General features: G+C 43.1%; 1 protein-coding gene across 1 annotated transcript in view; it reads left to right on the top strand.

Moving 5' to 3' along the window:
* The first annotated feature begins 216 nt into the window (after positions 1 to 216).
* Positions 217 to 24,430, top strand: part of ccdc71 (coiled-coil domain containing 71) — a 43,401-nt gene continuing 19,187 nt past the window's right edge. Inside the window, exon 1 of the mRNA XM_023954695.2 lies at positions 217 to 554. The gene's annotated coding sequence lies outside the window, so the exon portion shown is untranslated. The remainder of the gene's footprint in view (positions 555 to 24,430) is intronic.

The raw sequence follows: 24,430 nt of genomic DNA, 5'->3' as shown, positions 1-24,430 counted from the left end.
ATAAGGTATCAGAGCAAGAATGATTATTCTGATGAACAGAATGACTGAGTAATAGCTGTTTATATCTCAATAGAAGTTTATGGCATTTAGGCTTTTTGGGACCAGCAGGTACTTCCTGTTTGGAATGCAAGGGGGAGGGGTTGGTCGGTCCAGTTCTTATATACGGTCAATAATAGAATCCCACCTATAAAAGTTATAAGCAGAAGCTCCGCCCATGCCCAACATCATTTTACACTCAGCTTTTAGGGTTCATGGTGAGAAATGTTTCCTGTACATCAATGTCTGTTTACAAACTGCCATTTTGGTGAAAAATACTTTCGCGAGATAACTTTGGCTTAAGTTATTAAATTTAATGAAGTCTTTTACAGCAGTTTTGGAGGCTCCCCACCCCCACCCCACAGCGAGTAAACTGAACCCGCCCCCACCCCCACCCCCTCCGTAGCTTCCGCCTCTTCTCAGCGATCTGACGTCCACACCGCCGTTGTTGTAGCCATTTTACTGTCGCCCGTCTACACAGCTGCGATTGGGGAGTGTCGAGACAGCGCTGGTGAAAGGTAAGCTCCTATTTTTCACGTGTAATTGTATTTATGTGGGTAACATCGAGGTTTGCTGCGCGGTAAACGGCTGAGTGGATGAGTGGCGGGCTGCGGCCCTGCCGGAGGAGCTGAAGCAGTCTGTCCAACTGCTCGGTCGAAGAAAGGACTGGAGAATGTTTGGCGAGCGTAGCTTGCAGCTGGCGGTTAGCAACTCGCTGTAAAAATGGCAACATGTCCATCTATGTCTTTGAAAGTGGTTTACGGAATCTTCGGCTCTGCCGTGAAAATCTTCTCCATTTAGCGGCGCCTACCAGGCGTTAAAGCAGCGTTATTTTTATAAACCGATCTCACAGACACGAGGGGGGCGCTCGAGAGCAACTGGTGCATCGCTGCTTTGCCTATGCAGCGCAACCTAATCCTTGGCTAGCTACTCTCTGCCTGTTATGTTATTATAGGACTATTAAGTATTATGTTAAAAATGTATTGGTTCTTATTATGGACTAACCTCAAAATTGTGCCATTAATCGAATATTTTTTTGTGTGCTGAAGGTTTTCATAAGCTGCGTTTCCATTACTCGATTACTCGTATGAGCAAAACTGAATAGAAATTATATAAAATTTAAAAAAAACACAATTTGGCGATTGCGCTTTTTCCATTAAATCATAAATGCGAATAAACACAAACCAACTTGCGCGATCAGTCATTCAAAAACACGGCGACGGATGTGATAAAATACTGTGATTTACCGCAGACATATTCAAATTTCTGCCACGGCACAAGACCTCACCATCTGTCAAAGGAGACGTCGGCGTCTTATTAAAGCCATGGAGCGGCAAGCTCTTTTCACGTGGGAGCGGCTACAGATGAAGCCATTTTGGTAAATGGTGGTTGGTGATTTAACAGTAACTGTGGAACCAACAATTCCACGTGACACGGTCAACTTTTGATGATCGGTGTGATGCTGTGGGACCTCTTGTGTCGCCCACTGTGCAGTGCCTGAGGCAGCCACTTGATTGTTGGTCACATGACCTAGTTAATACGAAAAAGTGTTTCCAATTCAGTTTAGTGAATTATATCCATTTCGATTCGCCTCAAAAACCACCTCCTTTTTGCAGGAAAATTGTTTTTTAATAAATTACCTTTTTCTTTCCTGAAATTGTCGTGTTTCTATTTGGCATATTTATGATCGCAAATCCAGTTTGCGCAATTTCATAGTCAGTGGAAATGCAGCTTTTGGTGTTTTTGGGTTGAATGACATGGGTTTATGCTCTTAAGTTATAAATACCATCTGTGCTTTATTTATGTGTTTAAAAAGTACAATTTTAAATGTTGTGTTCCATATAAAAGAATGGGAGTGTTCAACTCTTTCAAAAACTGTGTTCGAACTTTTTCATACTTCACGCTGGAGAAACAAATTTTGCCTTAAGCATGTTAGCAGTGATTGGGGCTGCGAGAAGTATTCGAATACCTGGATATTTGCGAACTGTTAAAAAAACAAGTACAAAAATTTTTGACATCCAAGATCTGTGATTCACAATTATTTTAATTTTAGTAGAATAAAAAGTACGCTTCGGGCAATGCCTGAAGTTCAGTTTACTGAAATAAATGATGTAAAACTGATTCTGTTTTAAATATAGTTGTAAATTTGAATAAAAAAGATTTAAGCAATGTTTAAAAAAACTCTACATGACAAAAAACCCATGATCATGAAACCCATATGATGTCAAATGACTGTTTGCTAGCATGGTAAAAAAGTCGTTCCTGAACGCGTCTGTAAAGTTTTTATCTAAAGTTCTGGAGTTCTTTGGTATTTCCACAAGTGCCTCAGTAGGCTTGGTAGGTATGGTGCGCAGGAAACCGGGGTTTGATTCCCAGGGGCACAATGAGGTAAAAAGTCCTGTGTGGGCTCCTAGGCAAGACCCTTCGTACTGCTGCCTATCTGGGTCTCCCTGTGCCTTGAATATACGGGGTTGTGTCAGGAAGGGCATCTGTCGTAAAAACTCTGCCAAACCACCTGTGCGAATCGGTGAAAGCTACTTCGCTGTGGCGACCCCTGACGGGATAAGCCGAAAGGGGGAAAAAAAGCCCACTAAAAATGAAAAAAGTGTTTTTTAAAACCTGTCTGTTGGAAACACTGTTGTCAGTTTAGATTTAAGGACTGTGAATGTTTTCTCAGATGCCGAAATTACAATGTGCTGTTTCAAATTCAGTGCCACATTTTATTCTGTACTTTTGAAGATGCAACAAGGTAAACTGACAGCACCATCGCTGTCATGACAGTACAAATAGTAAACAAAATACCATACATTAAAAAAAGTTTTTAGTAACAAGTGAATACCGTAGTGTCATTTCACAGTTTCAAACAATACTTAAATGTATGTAAACATTAGGGGATGTAAATTCATGTTGGCGACACCAAATAGGTGCAGCCAAGATGCACAATAATTTGAGATCACGCAGATGGACGCAACGCTGCACAGATCACCTGGTGTGAGACATATTTTTGTTTTTGCTTTAACATCACCTGTCAATCAAAACAAAAATATCACCAGAAAGGGGCGGAAGCAAGACCCCAACCTGAGCAAACGCAGCTGGAAATTTAGTACTGAACTGACTGAAAGCTGCCCTACAGACTACAAAACAATGCATTATGGGACATGTGTCCTGATGGGTTTTTGTAGTTCACTGATCAATTAAAATAATTTAAAATACCAACTGATTAAAAAAGCTACATACATTCCAAAACATTAAAATAATTATAAAAAGGCCTGACCAGAGCTCTTCTAGGGCCGGCGTTTGGGGGTGGGGTCCTGGGCTTGCTCCGGGGGGGTGGGTGGGGGGGCAGCGCTTTCTGGCTCCTCTCTCTCTGTGTGGGGGGGGGGGGGGGGTGCTGGGCCTGGGGTGTCGGCGCCTCCGGGGGTGGGGCCCCTGGGCTGGGTGGGCCTGGCCCCCTTGCTGGGGGGGGGGGGGGGGGGGGGACAGCTGTTTGACCACCAGGGGACAGTCTATCAGCTGTCCCCAACTTACCCCCTTCCTCATATAACCTCATAATAGGGTGAGGGGGTGGGGGGCTTAGCCTGCGATGAGCCTTGGGGGGGGGGGTTACTAGGCAGTGGCCCCCCTCCTATGGTTGCTGTATGGAGTGGGCCCCCCCTCTTTCGGTTTTATTTGCACCTTAGACATGTAGGGCCCTTGGTAGGGGGGGTGCTTGGACATCACTGCCAGCAAGCAGCGGATGTCCTCCTAGCACCCTACCAGGGCTCGACATAGCCACTTGTCCGCTGGCCCGGTCCTGTTTTTCGAGCAGTGCGGACCACAAGACTTTACTTTTCACTTGCCCGCTCGGGCCACTAAAATATCTAACGGTTTATATGTTCTTCACCTTTTTCAATAAAGTAAATTTTGCGAAAACGTGTACATTTACCTCGTCTTCATAATTTAGTTTTTCTGCTAGTCCTGTGTTCAGACTTCAAGGGTTTCCATGGGAAACCTTTGATCACTTCTCCTTCTCTCCCGCCTGCGCGGCTTTCACTGCCGAGCACCACGCGGCAAGCGCTCACTACTTTTTTTTTTTCAAACTTTATTGAATGTAACAATTCAATACAAAACAATGTTAAACAGCAACAACGAAGGCACAAGCCAGTGGGTTATTATTACATTTGATTATAAATCCGACACCGTCACTGAAGAGAGACTGAAGCATGTCAGAGATGTGGAAGACATGGCAGGAATAGATAGGAATATGTTGGATGGAGTAGTGGGTATAATTAGTAGTATGGACAGCAAGATATTTAATGAATGCATTGAAGATGAAACTGTATCCACTAAGCTTTAAGCTGAATGTCAAAGAATCAAAGGCAACTCCAAATACCTGAATCTCAGACTCAAATGCAGTAGAATGTTAAACTACTTAATTTAGTTTTTCTTTACAACACTGTAAGCAGTAAGTATTTCTAGTTAGCTGAATGATCTCAGTTAGACCTGCACAATATGAGGAAAACTCGCGATATGCGATATCAGAGATTAAAATTGCGATAACGATATAATTTGCGGTATATAAACAAACAGCAAAATAACCAAATAACCATTCCCAGTTTAAAAATTATACTCCAAATGACCCTCGTTGACATAGGTTACAAACATCTAACATAACAGGGCTTCATCTGATTGGTCAACAATGTGAAGGCGTCCATCCGATTGGTCAAATGCATTGAGGGATTTATTTGATTCGTTAAATGGTTCAAGCTGCCATTAGATTGTTTTAACACATTTAAGGTTTATGATTTATTGCGCTATTTGCCGTTAGAAGCACCATGAAAACTTCTGAACTAGTGTTACTTACTACACTGCAGTGCTCTCTTCAAAACATCTGAAACAGACTAGAGCAGATTTAAGTTTGATATGGTCTATTTTCAGTCATTGAAAAGTGTAGAAATAAGTGATGTCACCAGAATGCACCAAATTGCACCATATTAAAAGTTTCCGGGGGGGCATGCCCCCGGACCCCCCTAAAGTTGCAAGCACCTGCGGAGCGGCGGGTCCCGCTATGCGCGGTGTCGGGCCAGTAACTTTCAGGCAGGGCCAGTAAGTTTCAAAAACTACTGGCCCTGTGGGCCAGTGCAAATTTCTGGGCTATGTCAACCCCTGCCTACCCGCCAATTTTAACCGCACCTTAGACATTTAGGGCCCCTTGGTGGGGATGGTGAGGGGACGTCACTGTGAGTAATCAGGAGATGTCCCCTTAGTGCCCTACCCGCCAATTTTAACTGCACCCCCCTTAGTACACACACCCCTCCCCCCTCAATATATACATCCCAACATAAACACACACACATGCACACACACACCCTCTCAAACACACATACACGCACACACATTTTGCAAGGAAGGTGGGACCTGGGTCCATCTGTCCCCTGCCTCTTCCCTGGTGGGGGGTACGGGCCCCTTTGCAACGGCGGCCGTGTCCCCGGGGTGCCGGCTTCCTGGGCCCGGCGGTGCTCTCTCCGCGCGGTTCACATTACATCTGAGCCGGGGGTGTCTGGTCCCTGGGGGGTGGGTTCTCGTCCTTGCTCCTGAGTGCTGGGCCCCGCCAAATTTCCAACTGTGGCCGAGCCTGGTCGGGCCATATTTACAACACCCCTTGTGGGCCCTCTTTTTTTCCCCGGGGTTCCCCCCTCCTGGGCGGGGGCGGCGGGCCCCCTGCCTCGCTCCTCCCTGGACCAACCGTGGGCCGGGCGGATGGCTGCCTGGAGTGCGGAGCGGGTCTCCCTTGGGGGGTCCTGGCTCGTACCTGGGGTTGGGGCGGGGGGATGCCCGGAACTCCTGGGTGGTGGTGGGGTGCTCGTTTGGGGCTGTGGGCGTCCTTCTCCGGTGGGGCCCTGCGTTGGGTTCTCCCGGCGCGGCGGGGTGGCTGCTCTCCTGGTTGGGCTGGGGCGGCGCTCTCTTTCCCTCCGTGCCTCCCTGGCCTCTGGCTCTGGGGGCCTTGCGGCGGCCCTGCTGGCCCTGGCCTGGGTGGCGGGCTTGGTCGCCCGGGCGGCGGTTGTTCCCTGCCGGTTCCCGTGTGGCGTTGGGGGGATTCCGGCTGCCGCTGCTGCTGCGGTGGGGGTCTTGGGGTGGGGATGGCTGGGCACTCTCCCTCCTTCTTTTCACATTCCACCATCCATTTTAGAAGAACATAAACACTCACCTGAGCACTGGTGTTAGCTCACCTTTGCACTAACAGTTTGCATGACTGAATGACTGCAATATTTCACACTAGTTGGTTTTAAGGCATAAGTATGTGTGTGAACACTATCTGTTTTGTGTACATGTCGACAGGTGGACATTTTTGCAGCTAGCAGGTGTGTTTATAACATTTGAGTGTGTGTGTGGACGGGCCCCGCCCTTTTTGTACTACATTTGAACCTTACCATAATGATTAACAACCAGTAAACTTGTTGCTGTATGCTGCTTCATGGTCTTATCCCCCTTCCCCTCCTATTATCACCCCCCTACCCCCCCTCTCTCTAGCGTCCCTCTCTCTTCTTCCCCTCTTTCCTTTTCCGTCCGGTCCAACACCAAAGATTTTCCGACATGATTGAAATTAATAAAGTTTGGCCTCAATTACAAAAGGGGTTTATTCAGACATACCTTTGGTTTGTCTGAAGATTAATAACCCCTCTTGTTAAAGCAAAATATGTCCAACACAAGAGGCCCTCAGCTCTCATCTGTCTGCCCAGCTGTTGGACAGGACAAGTTAAAAAAAAATAAATAAATAAAATAAAAAATAAAATAATTATAAAAGATGTAATATCGGATTAGGGGGAGAGGCAAATTAAAACTAAATTGAATGTTAAGGACAACTCCTAATTCCTGTTCTCCTTCAGTCTCGCTGCAGCTTCGCCTTCATGCCCCCCCCCCCCCCCCCCCCCCCCCCCAGGGCGCTGGTTCATCGTAAACATGTCTATCGTTGCATTTTCCACACGTGTTTTAAATGTGTCAAAGACTAAATCGTGTTGTCGCTCACACGTGTTTAATGTTACAGCCCCGTTAGCTGTCACGCATGTAGGTGTGGGACATTTATGCTCCTCAGCTGACCCAACTCCCGCGGGAGCGGTGTGCTGCCATAGTAACAGCCGTGCATGATGAGAACCGTGGTTTGCTTCGTGAGTTTGAGACCTCTGCTGTAGACTCTGGCACTGGTACACTAGCCGCAGGTCGGAAGAACGAATCAATAGTTTGCTTCCTCATAGCTCAGACGCACATATCAGGTTGTGATGATATTTGTCTCCGTTTCCTTCCCACATATGTTTACGCGCACTCGATTATCTCGGGGCCCCTCCCTTCCACATATTTTAGCCACTTACAGTGACTTTCCCTATTCTTCTCACACGCATTGGCCGCCTCGGGCATCACTCAATGACACGCAAGTGTGCGCTCGCGTGTGCTCCAGTCTCATGAGTATTCGTGCGAGTGTGTGTGTGTCTGTCTGCTTGCGTGTGCGCTCGCGTCTCATTGATTATTTCATTGATTATTTCATTGATCATTGACGTGCCCCTCCCACGTTTAATGTATAAAAAATACGGAGGGTGGGGGAGGCAAATTTACTGGTAGCACATGTGCGACTAGATGTAAAATTCAGTCGCACACTCTCAAATTTTTGTCACAAAATGCGACCAAATGATCGCAGTCTGGAGCCCTGGTACTGCTGAAAGGCTGCTGAGAGCGTCTCTAAAGAATCTTGTGAATCCAGACATGGCAACATACTGGTCAATACCTCTATAAAGCTCCTCAAAATAAATAAACCTAATGTAATACTTCAAAATAATCCATGTTTTCCACAACGTAGCAGTAAGGCTATAAAAAATGTTGGCAGTTGCTACTTCCCTTACACTTCAGGATCATCAGGTTGATTAACAAACTTGATGCTCCTGCTAGACCAGGGGTGTCAAACATACGGCCCGCGGGCCGTGGCCGTATGCGGTCGGCCAGATGGTTCAATCCGGCCCAGTCATGAAGAGTAATAATTATAAGGATGTTTAAAAAAACAAGCACGTTTCTAGTCCATTCCTATGGTGAGTTATGATTTTTTTACAGAAATAACCAAAATGCGCAATTCCGCCACTAGGGGAAGCAAAGGAAAAGCAAAACAGGTGAAACAGCACATAACCCTAACCCCGCACCTGTCAAAAGTGAAATCTAACGGCTCTGTGTCTGAATAAGATGTAGTTTGGTTCCCTGTGAGCCCCACTGCTTTTACATTGTTATAAGAATGATCAGTAGTGATACCCTAATGACCAAGATGTTGTCAAAAAGAAAAAAGGGTTGAAGTGAAGTGCTGAGCTTTCCAAGAAATATGGACAAAGTTTTATTTCTTTACGGAGTTGAATAGAAAACCTGCGTGCTTGTTATGTCATCAACAGGTGGCATTGCTCAGAGAATATAACATTCAGCACCACTATGAGACAATGAGAAAAGTTTCACCATTTGCAGTTAAGAAAAGAGAAGATTTACCAACTAAAAGCTGGACTGAAAAAACAACCGTCTGCATTTACTGCAGCGTGACGTCTTTGATGGAGCAGTGATGGACACCTGATTGCAGACAAGTTGGAGCAAACATCCAAACCATTTTCAGATGCTGAACTTATTGAAAAATGCTGAAGGCTGCAGAAGTCTTATTCCCAAAAAGTAGTCGACCTTTGCCAACATGAGTCTGTCAAGGATTACAATTACAGATCCAACATCTCTGAGGAGACTTGGGCGCCATATTAAGGAATCCAGTCATTAAAAGCATTTTTGGTCTCTATTAATGTAAGCACAGATACAGATATTGCACAACTGTGACTATTTCTTAGAGGTGCTGAAGAGACCGTCACAGCGGAGTTTCTTGAGTTGATGGACACAACAACAGCTGATGACATAGTCAGCTCTCTAGTTACTGTACCAGACTATGTTGGAATGAACTGGTCATGTGATGTCAGTCTGGTTACTGATAGCACCCCATCAAAGGTCAGGAAGAAGTCAGGGGTTGCCACAAAATTCAGGCAGAAACCAGGAAAAGATTCTTGGACATGTCATTGTGTTTTGCACACTTGAATGACAGTAAATATGTTTCTGCACAGGATCTGAATCCTGATATTGATGGCTGGCTGAAGTTTGAGGAGAGAAAAAGGAGGTTAACTCCAAATTCTTGTTATGTTCACAAATGTTTGCAAGTTTAATTTAGTTTAATTGTTTATTGATTTGCACATTTACATTTTAGGCAGGTGTTTTTTTTCCCGTAGCCCCTCTTGAGTTTATTATTGAGTTTAGGATTGATTCAGTATCAGATGTAAAATATTCAGTTTTGGCTGAGGCATTTTTTCTAACTGAGTAAAAAAAAAACCAAAAAAACAACTGTTTTTTGCTTTTATGTTACTGGTCCGGCCCACTTGGTATTAGACGCCTTGAATGCAACCCCCGAACCAAAATGAGTTTGACACCCCTGTGCTAGATGTTTTTGGACCATCTACCAATACCTTCTGCACAGAGTTTGTTTTATCATGTGGTTGAAGATTACTATTGAAGGTGGAGCTGAAATCTATAAGGAGCATCCATACATTATTTTATTTTTACCCAGATGGGTAAGGCAAAGATTTAGAGGATCAGTGGAATGTTTGGGGAGGTATGCAAACTGATTTGGTTCACGTAAGATGGGGAGACTGGATACAGGAGAGAGTGCTGTTAGTATTTAGGGAGAGTGGTATTGGTCTATAGTTGCTTAGTCTTGTGGCTGGAGATTCGTTGAGTACTGTTACAATACCGGTGGTTTAAAGACATGCCCTTATGGCCACTTAGTTCATTGAAATGTTGAAGATATCAATGATTGAGTCAGCACAGTGTCTAAGCATATCTTCAGGTATCTTCTCCGATATTAAGGCTATGTCCACACTGCAGGGCTTAATGCTCAATTCCGATGTTTTTGAAAAATCAGATTATTTTTTTAAATTCTTTTTTTTTTTTTTGCAAGGCCATTCACATTTCCAATTGAATCCGAACTGTTGTGATATCCTATGTGACCGTGAAATTACCCAGAAGTGAACCGCATGCGCAGAAGACTACTCATCTGTGAATGACGTCACGCGTTGTTTGCTGAAGTACCTAACGTTAGCAATGGATGTCAACAGCAGTGTTGTCTACAGCGTTGTCAAAAGCGGAGCTCTTTTTGCATTATTAAATTTATTTTCACAAAGGAGCCAGCACAATTACAATCTTCTCATTTTAAGAAGGCATTGGAGCCAGGTTCGTCTGTACCCACTGTTGTGGAATGGGGATGTGAATGTGGTGGGGCCGCACGCGTGTAAGAGAAGGGAAAGTGCGTGTGTAGCGCTGGAGGGAGTGGGGGGGGGGGGGGGGGGGGGGGGCAGCAGACGTGTGTTGGGGCACGTATTCATGTTGTGTGTTACGAAGGAAGGAGAACAAAAGAAGGTTTTCCCCCAGAATAAATGCTAGTGACTCTTTATTAACCTGCTCCGGAGAATCTGAGGGTCCGAATGAGGAAGCGAACCCCGGAGGAGTATCCTCTTTTGGCCCTGGAGAAGGTCTTCCCCGCGCCTCTCACCACGGTCGGAAAGGAAAGAAAGTAATCGCTGGAAAGGTTCAACACCACGCTCGGCCATTTCGCTGGAATGTTTTTTCCTAAACCGCCCGGTTGTGATGAGAGCCCTTGAGTTTGGCCTGAATAGAGCTGTCACCCCAAATATGAATCCAATCGGTGACCTCGCTTCCCTTTCACTGACTGGTCTCAGCAGCATCGTCCACCATGGTTTTATGCTTATGCTCTCGTTCCCGCCTATTTCAACGCAGAATGATGACTTTTGTAGCGTCAATATCCTGTTCGGATACATGTGGCCTGGTCGTTCAGACGGCGATCGCATTTGAAAAGATCGGATCTCTGTTGTTCAGACTGTGAAGAAAAGATTAGATACAGGTCGCATAGGGGCAAAAAAAATCAGAATTGGGTTGTTTCAGCCTGCAGTGTGAACGTAGCCTTAATATCGGAGAACATACCCTCCACCCTCCAACGCAAGGCACGTTTACCGCTGCCTGTTAAAGGCAGATTTCTCTTTTTTAGCGGGTGCAGGTTCCTCTTCTGTCCCTTCATTGGACCGTTTCCCCTTGTGAAAGCAACTTTCTAAAGAAGTTTGTTTTTTTCTCATTTTGGTTGTTTGGGTTTAATTTTAGCGGGGTGTATCACGTGATGTTTGGTGTCGCGACTTTGACGTGCGTCAAGTGTGGCGGATGTAACAGAGAGAATCCGATCAATTTTCAAAATAAAACGTGTTTTCGGAAAAAAAAACAATAAAATGGAAAATGGAAATTATTTTTTCTTTCTGTGCGTCCCGGTGCCAAAATTTCCCGCGGCCCGGTGCCAAGTGTCCCGCGGCCCGGTGATTGGGGACCACTGCCCTAGAGTGTCTAGAATATCATAAAGCTTAGAGGTTTCCTTTTTTTCTTTATTAGAAATGCAACACCCTTCACATTTCCAAGAACAAACACGCATCCAAAATAGAAACCATCAAAATGAAAGTATAAACTTAACTTCAATATTCAATTATCATTATTTGCACAAGCAATAGGCCTTCAAGATTATTTGAAAATAGAATTTCAAAATTAAGTCTTTTTAAACAATAAAAATGGACATCGCTTAGAAAAAAACGTATTTTATAGTGTAGACATAAAGTTTTGTAGTAATCAGTTCCTGTTTTATTTTTTTTTGGACAAAAAGTAGCATTTCTGCCTTCTCACACATAATCCTGTTTTTTCATCAACTACATTTGATGCAGTTGAGAAGAGATGCTCACTGTCAATGCTTGTGCATGGAGCTGAAAGTTATTTTTTTTGTGCAGCTTGAGCCTGAGCAGGGAATGCCAGAGTGCTTTTTCCAGAAAAGCAGGGGATCTTATGATTAGTGTGATTGTTAAATATTTAAACTTCAAATACCAGGAACCATTGTATGTATTATTTAATCTATGTTATATTAATTGTGGGTAAAAATGCTAGTATTGAACCACAAGAGGTTGCTACAGAAACAGCTGTATTAAGATTCTTTAAATTCATAAAATGTACTACAAAGATGGAGCATATTGGTCAGAAGCTATATATAAGACAGAGTTAACCAAGTGGATATAAATGTTTGAAATATTCAATTATTTCTAGTGTAACTTACCTGGAGAATTGATGGGGCACTCTCCAGTGTCTGTTGCTCCATGATCTTCCTCTCCTTCAGGATTTCATTGAACATGTCCCTCAGTGACGTCTCATTTCCATAACAGTCTCTGTCTTTTGTCCTGGGGCTCCTCCTCTTCTGTGGGTGCGCTTGATGAATTTAGTGCTTTGCAGTTTGTCCTCCCTGCTCACTAGTGGTGTAACGATATGCTAAAATCTCAATTCGGTTCGCTTCAGAATTTCATAGGGGCTCGGCTCGGTACATTTTGGTTCGGTACTGCTGTTTAACAAATGTGCCTGATATGAACTGCTATTTTATGAACTATTATTTTATTGTTATTTATTGTGTGTGTTTTGCTGCTGGACACCTGCATTTCTCCCTTGGTAATAAAGTTTTTAGCGATCTATCGATCTATCAAATTTTGTAAAATGTATTTATTGGTTTTATATAACAATAAATAAAAGTGACCTTTGTAGGTGATCTGCTTTATAAAATAAGAAAAATTATTAGCTGCCAGGAACCAAAAACTTTGGATACTTAACACTGGCCTGAAAAAAAACATTTAAACGTGGACATTATTTTTCTTGTAGACCCGATTGTTACAGTCGGTTATGCCGTTTTAAGTTGGTTAACAGATTAGATGTGTTACTGTGGCACACACTATCTTGGTGTAACAATGTCAACACACAGCATTTGACTTATCCAATTATCTTTTTCCTTCATGGATGCTGACAACAAAGCTCACAAGATATAAACGTTATCTGCCATATTTTTAACTCACCAAGTCAGTCAATTTTCCGTTAATTAATGATGACATTAATTTCACTATTCTCTCTAAAGAGCAGAGGTCTGTCTGGCTATTTGTGTGCACGGGGGGTGTGGCTGTTGTTCAGACAACACGCGGCGTGCGTAAAATTAATTAAATCTGTGCTACAGCGCCCCGACTATCGTGTCAACCTGCTTCTATGATGACCGTATTTTGCGTTTTCCGTATAGAATACACTGGGAGGAGTGCGGGAAAAAACGACTCGCTGCTGCAGAGGATATGAACAGGTGAACAGGTAGAGAGGCGGGGGCTTCATACTCTGTCGGATAGAAACACGGGCGTCAGATTTAGACACAGTTTTCACCGCGGGAGTTGAAGCAGAGACTTTCTCTGGGATGATCTTATGACCTCAAACATTTATTTCATTTGTTTTATATTTACATCATGACAGCAATATGTCAAAACGTTGCTGTTTATTTTTCATTAAATGATGAATAAACATGAACGCGCACTGTTAGATTTCGATGAATAAAGGCCTCCTGCCCCGCGTTCCTCATGGGTGTCAGGCTTCATGGCCAGCGGAAAGGTGACAAAGTGTCTGCAGTCTGTTTATTACTGGGCAATATATAATATTCTAAAAAGATGTCTGTACCAGAGAGCACAGGTGAAGGTGCCGCTAGAGAGCGGTCCGCTGCAGAGGAATCAACACGCGCATCCTCCTACACACAGCGCTGACACACATAGTCACAGTTAATCCACAACACCTATATAGGCTATATAGTTAGTTCATTAGCTAGATAGGTAGTAGTTAGTTGTTACTGTTATTTGTTAATAAAGAATACTACGTTGTATTTATTTCTGATGCGGCCGCCGGGGGATTTTGTGTTTTTTTGGGGGGGGGGGGCTGCGGTTAACCGCAACATGCGCCCCCTGGTGGTTCATCACCGTGGTTATCAAAAATCCGACACCGCCACAGCTCTAACTTTATGTTCTTAATTTTTTATTTATTTGTTCATTTTTGTTCTCAAAAAGTATCGATAAGAGTGTTGTTAAAATACCGGATCGATAAGCAGTATCAATAAGAGTAGTAGTACAGTTAAAACCTTAACGATACTCATCCCTAGTCTTGGAGGAAACTCAGGGCTAACATTAGTTCCACCTCGGCGCAGAGCAGTGGCGACCTGGGGGTTAGCCCCACCTATAGCCACTATGACTCATGGGAAGTCTTTTGTGTTGAATCCTTCACCATCACTGAGAGAGCTATGAAGAGAAGTGAGGTTCATGTTGTTACACTGTTGGTGTGTGTTCATAATAAGTGGATTTTGATGTCGGAAAGGACATGGATTTATTATCTATTTCTATTATCTATTTTATTCATCTATTTCTCTGTCTACTCTCTCTCTGAGATTTTTTGAGGGAGAGTGGAGTATGGGGGGGGGCAAGGACAGTCAACGTAGCTAGCTAATTAGCAGCTCGGCTCTCAATCCCCGCTACGAGTGACAAAGCAGCTGGGTCGTTACAATGGAAATGTGGGGGGGTGAAAGGAAAAACTTACCGAAACGGTACAGGAGTGACCCGAACCGAAACTGAAACTAACGAAACGGTTCCGTTCAACTATGTGTATCGTTACACCTCTACTGCTCACTGTCACCATTCTGTGAACTTTCTTTTGTAGGAGGGTTGTGCCTGACGGATGGCTGACTGACATCACGATGGAGAGACACCATTGTGATGCCACGCCCCCACCACACTGCGAATTGACACCATAAGCCGCGGTTACATGTGCAAAATATCTTGATCGGATCAATGATCAACTGCACAACCCTAAGCCAATCTCACAACGAGCGCCCCCTATCTACCCTCCGAAGAATCGTCTTACCAAAGAATGATTAAGATAACGTTTTACGGGGTCTTCAAACGTAAATAAAAGGTCAATACTTGATGAAGATGCATTGAGAATCAATCACGGGACTAAATATCACGATACATCACCATATCGATATTTTGGCGCACCTCACTAAATAGTATAACTGTTCAGAGAAAGTGGAGGTGAAGTACTTTTCCACTGTTTCTGCTAGAGTGGTTTTGGCTGTGTAGGCTCCAAAATCAGTGGAAACTGTCTTGGTCAGCAGACATTTTAGTGCCACCACAGAAGGGATGACATCAGCAGCACACACCGCTGTTCCAGTAAACGCTGCATAATGTAAAATGTACTTTTCCAGCAAGTTGTCTTGTCTTGTTAGGCAAGCCCAACTCATTTTGAATGTCTCACAGTCTAGCTGAGAGTGCTTAAAATGTCCCATTAGTTTTCTCGCATTGGGATAAAAGTCCATCATGTACGACTTACTGCAGTTTGTGCGCCACGCAGCCAAAACTTCTGACTCCACCCTCGACAATTGCCTTTTGCATGTTGGCTGCGTTATCACTAAACACTACATGCACACTCTCCTTAGACATGTTCCACCTAGCTTACATGCTGTCAATGCTCTCAGCGATGGCAGAACCAGTATGCTAGCCATAAAATGTCTTTGCATGCAACACAGCTTTTTGGAGAATGAAATTCTCATCAATCCACTGAGCAGTAAGATTCAACATGCTCATCTGACTTGCAGTGGAGGTCCACATGTCCATCTTAAAGCCGTGTCAGCTGTGATGTCATCCAAAATTCACGAATTCCTGGTAATTGACTTGGCTTTAGTCTCAAGAGCACATCTGTCAAACTCAGGCCCGGGGGCCATATTTGGCCCGCAGTGTAATTATATTTGGCCCCCAAGATCATACCAAATGAGCATTAGAGCTGGCCTGCTTTGTAAACTGTACCACTAATACTACAAATCCCACAATGCTTTGCTAGTTTGTTGCAGCACAGTCAAAACCGGCAACCGCTCCTTTATTCTGTTGACAGTCATTGAAAACCTTGCTCTAGGCACATCGGACAAATTAATTTCCACCCTCCACAGAAATGGCCAAGTGAAAGATGTACAACAGGAGCTTTTGAGAAATGCCTGCTAAAATACTAGGTTTTTCGCAGTCAGAGCCTGACTCCAGGCATTGATGAACTTCAAGATGCCAGGTATCTGGCTTAGACCAATGTGCAGAGTAAATCAGAGTGTAGCAAACTGAACTTGAAAATATCTGTTTCTTATGCACTTTTTGTACTCCATGGCAAAGTTTAAATTAGGGCTGCACGATATGAGGAAAACTTGCGATATTCGATATTAGAGATTAATATTGCGATAACGATATAATTTGCGGTATATAAAAAAATAGAAAAATGAATGAAAACTTTATTAATCCCAACAAGGAGAAACTCAGTTCCAGTACATCTCGATGAAGAAGGTCAGACAAACAGCAACACAGGATACACACACACACATCTCGAGAGGTTACTGAGGTCAATGCAGCCGAGCGCCTTAGATGACCTGCGCCGGCGCGCCTTTGTATAGCATGCAGATGGACCACGAAGAGGGCCGGGGGTTGGGTTTGGTGACAAAAAAAAGTCGTATCCCTACACTGCGTACAATGTGTTGATACAAGAAAAAAACTACACCGTTTAAACACAAATAGCACATATTCAGACAAAGACACAGTACATGAGGCTCAGGGGGGAAACGGTGGTTGACGGGAGTGGGGGGCCCCCCATGAGTCTGTCCATCAGGTGCAGCTCCGTGAGCCAGGCACATCTTCCGGGCAGCTCACAGAGGAGATAGGGAGGGGGTTGGGAAGCCGAGGACAAGCAGGGAGGGGGTGTGTTGCAGTTATCAACCCTCAAGAACAGCTGCTGTAGTCCACTCTGTAGAAGCGGCTTTGTTTTGGTGGAGCCAAGGACAGTTGTCCATAGCTCCTTCGGGGAGTCTGATTAGATAAAATACTTTTGGGCGCCAGCAGGTTGTTTGTACTGCCGGCAAAGTCCTTGACTGGCTCTTCGCTTTGTGTGAGGCAGAGATTGATCCGAATGAGAAGTGGGTGAATTTAGCCCAGTCTTCCCTCAAATCCGGGCAGAAACTTGCTCCAAGGTGGCATCCATCTTCCGCACAAGTTCAGGGGTCTCAAGCAATCTGCTTAAGTGGGCAAGACAAGCACAGAGCTTTTGATCCGCTTGTGAAAGTTTCTCTGAGTCTCTCCTCCCCGAAAAATCTTTCCCAGGAGCTTCGATTGATTGCCTCTCTCCATCTTCTGCTCCCAGACCGCCTGATAAATTAGAAATCCTCCGATCCCAATTACAAGGAATCCAATTATCAGAAATCCAAATAGGTACACGTCCTCGACATCCTCCACAGACAGCTGGGCCAGGTACACCAGCCTCCACTTGCCCCATGGATCGATGGTGTATCCAGCCGCGTGGGTGCCGTCCGGGCAGGAAGGGTCCGCTTTCCCGTTCCTTAGTGTGGAAAATACTTTGTCGATCGAATTTAGAGACCAGCTGATCAGATCCATTTTCAGAGTGCAGAAAAGCAGCGGCTTCAAAAATGCCAAAAACATCATTCCCATTTCATTAGAAACAGTTTAAAATTACACTCCAAATGACCCTCATCGACATAGGTGACAAACATCTAACATAATAGGCCTCCATCTGATTGGTAAACAATGGGAAGGCGTCCATCTGATTGGTCAAAGCATAAGGGGATTTATTTGATTCGTTAAAAGCGTCAAGCTGCCATAAGATTGTTTTAACACATTTTGGGTTTACGATTTATTGCGATATTCGCCGTCTTTTGCGATATGCCTATTGCAGAGCTGGATATTGCGATAACGATAAATTTGCGGTATATTGTGCAGGCCTAGTTTAAATGTTGGATTTTTATTGAATGACATTATTTTTGGTTCTTTTGTTGTTGGCTTTGAAAATGATTTACTTTGAAGATGAACTTGAAATTTGGGGAGAGACATACTTTATTTATTTATCTATTTATTTATTTAAATAAGAAAAGAATACCATTGAATACCAGGTCTTTTATTTCAAATTTAATTTCTCATGTGTTTGTAATATCAAGCTTTGGTTGTTCCAGATTCTGTGTTTAAGCAAAACTAAAGTTTGTTTGCATATGAAAAGGTTAAACGTTACATATCAGTTGCAGTTAATAAGTATTGACTTTGGCCCGTGACGTTACTTCACTGCTTAATTTTGGACACTGTGATTTGAGTTTGACACCCCTGCTTTAGAGTATTTTTTAGCTTTGTCAAATGCTAGCTGGAGATGTGTTGATTTACTTACCTTTGTCCTTGTTTTGTACCTGTTGCTTGCTAATACTAGCTTTTGAATTGTATTCTTTGCAAACATCGAGGTGTTTGCTTTTTAAATGTGACATTAATTTTGACACATGGAAAGACTTTGCAACAAACCCCCCCTTGTGACAACTCCATCTTAAAGCCTTACATACAGCAATTTTATGATCCTGTGCAGAAACTTTGTGAAAAACTCCAGACGACGGACATCTTGAAGAGCCAGAGTTAGGGATGGGTATCGTTAAGGTTTTAACGATACTACTACTCTTATCGATACTGCTTATCGATCCGGTACTCTTATCGGTACTCTTATCGGTACTTTTTGAGGACGAAAAAAAATAAATAAATAACAAATTAAGAACATAAAGTGTTTTATTTCCTCACTATGCAACATTGTTTTTTTTAACAAAACATTTTACTTTATACATGAGAATGTTCCAGACAGGATATTTATTTAATTATTTAATCTAATTGTTTTTATTATTTATGAGTGTGATGTTTCATTTGATCTTTTGTCCATTTTCCACAACCTTGAATAGACTTTTCTGTCTGTCAAACACCAGAGTTAAGTTAAGTTAAATGATGGAAACAAATTCACTTTCATGCAGACTCCTTTCTATTTTGCCAACTCCATTTATTTTTCTTTAAATCCAGTAAACCCAATAAATGATATTAATTTTACGGATGACAACTATCATTAGTTCTGCACAAACAGCACAACATACGGTCATCGTAGTAGCAAGGTGACAGCATGGTAGGCAAACTTAATAATTTTTACGCAGAAACGGGTGTTCTTAGTCTAGGGCGCTCTCGTGTCCCCTACAAGATCGCCACTGACTGTGTGCGCGCGCGGCGCGTGCTGTCTGAACAACAGCCCCGCCCCCCGTGCACACAAATAGACAGACAGAGCTCTCCGCTTCAACGAGAATACCGAAATTAATATCATCATTAATTAACGGAAAATTGACTGACTTGGTGAGTTAAATATGGCAGATAACGCTTATATTTTGTGGGACACACAAAAAAGAAAAAGAAAAAGTAACTTCTCCAGTACCGATAGCAGAACCGTTCAGGTCAGATCTTAACGATACTGCGGTCTTGAAGAATGCGGCCCCGGGGCTGGTTCAATACCGGGGCACGGTACCCATCCCTAGCCAGAGTGTGCTTGGACCCCTCCCCCCATGGGGGGAAGACGCACACAGGGGTGGGAGGGGGAGCAGGCCTGTGCTAAACAGAGTGCCTTTCCTGCTGGAACCGCCGGTCAAAGTAAAAAAGAAACATCAGTGTTATACGTGGGTGGATTTATCAAATTGGAGCGATGCCAATAATCCAGTAGTGGTGGTTTTCTGTATTCCACCGCCTGGCGGCCGGTGTAGCGAGCAAACTCTCCCGCCCCGGCGTAGCGAGCTTTGACGGAGTGAGTGTGATTTAGGGCTGCACGATATGAAGAAAACTCGCGATATGCGATATCAGTGATTAATATTGCGATAACGATATAATTTGCGGTATATAAACAATTAGCAAAACAACCAAAAATATTATTCCCATTCCTTTACAACAGCTTAAAAATTATACTACAAATGACCCTTGTTGACGTTGACTCTCAAAATGTCCACAATTTCTTTAAAAGACTTTTTTTTTTAGAATTGTGGCTGTACGAGGTTCCACAGAAAACCGTAAGTCACCACTCCCACAGCGCTGAGTAGCACAGGCATCTGCTTGTTATCACCATTATCATTAGCTTGAAGAAAAGTTAGTCGTTCCACATAAGCTGCCCATGACTCACTTTTGGGTTTGAACTTGTCGACCTTCCAGAGAAAAGCCATATCCTTGTTGCCAGTTTGGTGTTACATCTTGGAAGGGGGAAGTTCAAATAATTCCAACAGTCCACTTCTGTGAAAAAAGAGTTACTGTAATCAGACATCCAAATGGAGAGACACTTACAACTCTTAGCTTAAAGCAGTGCTTCTCAAATAGTGGGGCTGCGCGGAGCGATGCCAGGGGGGGCGCACAGTGGTGGCGGTTTATGCACAGGTAATACGGGCAATTGTCCGGTGCGCAAATTTAACGTGGGGGCGGTGGTGACAGCGGCTCAGTGCTTGGAAAAAAATCTGGTCCACTATTGGGTTCCTATTGTCTGTTCTATCACAGTTTGTAACAGCCTGAAACTGTGAATTCCCGTCCCTGCAGCGGGTCCTGTCTCGTGTCACACAAGGGTGCGTGGGTGAGAACGAAAGGGGAGGGGTGGAATAGGCTCTGTCTGCCAGGTGGAAGGGGGCACGCGGACTGCAAGCGCTGCCTGTTGCCCAACACTAGGATCACCACTTGCCTTTAGTTTCCTCAGCTCATGTTATTAATGTCATTCTTTATGAATTATTGTAGACATTTTGATGACGTGTCTTTACTTCCATCAATGTATTCTTTGTCTGCCTGTGGTTTGGTTGGTGTCAGACAGACATAAAGACAGCAGGTAATGCAGGAAAACAGCTGAACTTTATGAGGTCATTAATAAACAATCCATCATTGAGAAAAAAAATCAGAACAATGTTTTTTTATCTATTTCTTCAGACTAGAAACGTTAAACACAGTGGTGGTTACTATTTCAGATCAATTTAGATTTTATATTATTTATTGAATTAATTATTTTTCTCAGCATCAAATGGTTCAGTTGGTCAAAATTTTTCTAGTTTAAATAAGGAATGACAGATTTTTTTTATTTCAGGCACTTTAAGCTTCTTTTCTTTTTAGACTATAACTGTGTTGTCCAAGGGGGGGGGCTGGCAACATAATATTGGTTGAAAGTGGATTTATATTGCTTTTTTCCTTTGTTAATGTTAAAAGATACAATTTTAGGTTTACTTACACAATTTCTATAGATGCTTAGCTAATATATTGTCACCGTGCGAGTTTGTGTGTGTGGGGGGAGGGGGTTAGGGGCGCGAAACATTTTCTTTTTCCTAGGGGGGGGGGCTGGCAAGAAATAGTTGAGAAGCACCGGCTTAAAGTCTGCTTGCTGCGCAACCACAGTGTCTCCAACTGTCAACATTTTTCCAGATACCTTGGATTTCAGTGGGAATTACTAGTTTGTTTGTACACATTTAAACAAGAATTAATGGCACATCCATTTACATTTTAGTTTCCTAAAGTTCAGCCCAATGGAAGCATTTGGGTAGCATAATTAAAAATAAAAGTCAAAACCAGAAATGCTTTTTCATTTTCAAAATGAAGCTGCATTTTTTTACTTAAAATAAAAAAAAAAATCAATACTTCAAAATGCTTTTTCCTTTTTCTACTTTAAAGCCGTGTATTCTGTGTCATAATTAAAACGAAAATGCAAAGAAGGGATTACATTTTCATTTTCACATCCACCCTGCAAATAGTGTCGCATTATTCAATTTCCAGAGGGGAGGCGGGGCGATGACGTCATTGCTATCTCCGTGTGTCCGGCTGCTAAAAGACACAGACACTAAGAGCAGTGCGGCCAGGCTTGTGTTACCGACAGCGGAGAGGGCTTTGTGAGAGTTGTGCTCTCCTGATGATTGTACACAGTTTCTCAGAACTACGTAGCAGCATTTCCGCCTTCTGTGGTCCTCCTTTGGACGCACCGCGGTTCGTTGAAACTTTCCCCCGGACGACTAGCTTTATCTTCGGACCGGCAGCAAGATCGACGAAGGCGGAATGCTGCTACGCAGACCTGAGAAACTAAACCATCTTATGAATTTGTGTTTTCAGTGGTGTCCCGACAAAATAAAGGCTGATGCAATTCCCACATATTTACATCCAAGATAGTAATACAGTAATAATAGGACAGATCCGTGGCTGTGTTGCTCCAAAAGATACGTGTTGGTCCAACCAGCATACGTTTAGCATGGCGAAATCTGCTGGAGCTGTTGATGGGGCTCCAGCTGTCATCGAACAGCCAAATCAGCGCCACGCTGCAGGAGACTATCTTCTAAATGTGCTGTTATTGCTATTATGATTATTCTTAAGGGTTTGCTTGCTCATAATGTTTTAAATCCGTACGGTCAGTGCTTTTTTCTTGGCGTCAAAGACCCGAAAGAAGCGTTTGCATTAGGCTAATGCGTGCTAAAAACATTAGCCAAGGAGAAACAGAACTCCTGGCGGCCAATCCAGCAATGAGCATCTTGGATTTTCTGGACACCACTGGAAACTCAAATTCATATGATGGTTTGGAGTTTCTCAGGTCTTTGAGCAGCATTTCGTCCTCCTGCGCTTCAAAGCTTCCCTGGACAAGCTTTTTCTCCGGGCTACCGGGCCGGGTTTAGCTCAAAGAGCAAGTCTGAGGGAGAAGCTTCAAACCGTTCGGCAGCGGGGCTTCCGAAGGAGGCTGTGGTCCCAATCTCCGGACCGCATAAGGCAGAAATGCTGCTACGTAGTCCCGAGAAGCTGTGTACAATCACCAGGGGAGCACAAACGTCACAAAGCCCTCTCCTCTGCCGCTAACACAAAGCTACACTGCTCCTAGTGTCTGTGCCTCTTAGCAGCCGGACACACAGAGGTAGCACTGATGTCATCGCCCCGCCTCCACTCTGGAAATGCTAAGTGGAATTGAATTATGCAACACTATTCGCAAATGCAATCCCCTCTTTGCATTTTCGTTTTAATTATGACACAGAATAAGCGTTTTTTAAGTTGAAAAAGAAAAAGCATCTTAGAAGTATGGATTTTTAATTTTAATTTTGAGTCATTTGATGCAGCTACATTTTGAAAATGAAAAAGCATTTCTGGTAATCCATTTAATTGTCAAATTGGACATTTCTAAATGAAGTTTGCCACACATTTACCAGAGAACTTTTTGAAAATGAAATGTCAAATACCATTTTCTTTATCATTTTAATTAAGTGACAGAATAAGCAGTGTTGAAGTAGAAAATGAAAAAGCATTTTGGTGGATTGCTTTTTCATTTTAATTTTGAGTCAAAAAAATGCAGCTTCATTTTGAAAATGAAAAAGCATTTCTGGTTTTGACTTTTATTTTTAATTATGCTACAGAAGCGCTTCCATACAGCCCACTGTTGTTTTTCTTCCTCCAAATAATTCAAAGGGAAAATTATTAGAACATTATAGCACACTGTATGGTCACATGTCTTTGCTAAATTCAAAGTGTTTCTTTCTGCCATCACATGTGTGTTGTCCATTGTGGTACAATTGGTTGTTTTTATCTTGTAGTAAAATAAGCCTACCATGTCTCAAGCCAAATGGTATCTTCCAAGATCGCTTTGATTATTGATTTATCTGGTTTTTAAACTATTTTTAATGTTATTTGTTGATTCAATTCTGCCTTACACCGCTAATAGTTAGTGGTTGGGTGAAGCCATTTATTGTCAAAAAAATTGTGTTTACCCTTTTAAAATCATAATGACAACATAAACTTCCATACTGACACTGTTCAAAAAGTTTACATACCCCAGTTTTTAATACTTTGCATTGCCTACTTTTGCATCAGTAACAGCTTCAAGTCTCTTGTGGTTGTTGTGGATGAGGTTCTTTCTTTTCTCTTATGGTAAAGCAGCCATTTTTAAATTCTTGGGCTGTCTTGCTTGAACTGTCTGGTTTAGATCTCCCCAGATCAATAATATAGAGGTCAGGAGACTGAGTTGGTCATTCCAGAATCTTTACCTTGGAACCAATGGTTGGTGGACTTGGCCTTGTGTTTTGGAACGTTGTCATGTTGAAATGTCCATGTGTGTCCAATGCGCAGCCTCCGAGCTGAAGAGTGCAAGTTCTCCTCCATTATCTTCTGATAATGTGCTGCATTCATATGTCCATCTATTCTGACCAAGTTTCCTGTGTCTTTTTAGCTCACCATCAGCCATCCACCTCCATATTTCACTGTAGGAATTGTTCTTTTCTTCATAGGCCTTGTTCACTCTTCTTCAAATTAGTGTTTATGGTTGTGGCTAAAAAGTTAAATCTTGGTCTCATCACTCCAAATGACTTCGGTCCAGAAGTTCTCTGTGCTGTTTGGCATTTTGTAAGCAAGCTATTTTGAGGCATTTACGCAAACAGGCTTTCTTCTGCCAACTGGACCATGCAGCCCATCTTTTTTGGCGTTGTGTTTTGAATTATTGTCACGATGAAAAGTCCAAGCGTGTCCCATGTAAGTTAAAGAGTGCAAGTTTTCCACCTGCACTCCAGTATCTTCAGATAACGTTTTGCATTCAATATCCTTATTGTACATCTGGAAAATGTGAA

The sequence above is a fragment of the Oryzias latipes genome, chromosome 5, assembly GCF_053564925.1.
Source record: "Oryzias latipes strain Hd-rR chromosome 5, Olatipes_Hd-rR_3.1".
Lineage (NCBI taxonomy): Eukaryota > Metazoa > Chordata > Actinopteri > Beloniformes > Adrianichthyidae > Oryzias > Oryzias latipes.
The sequence above is the reverse complement of the archived record's forward strand: the minus strand, read 5'-3'. Positions and strand labels throughout refer to the sequence as shown.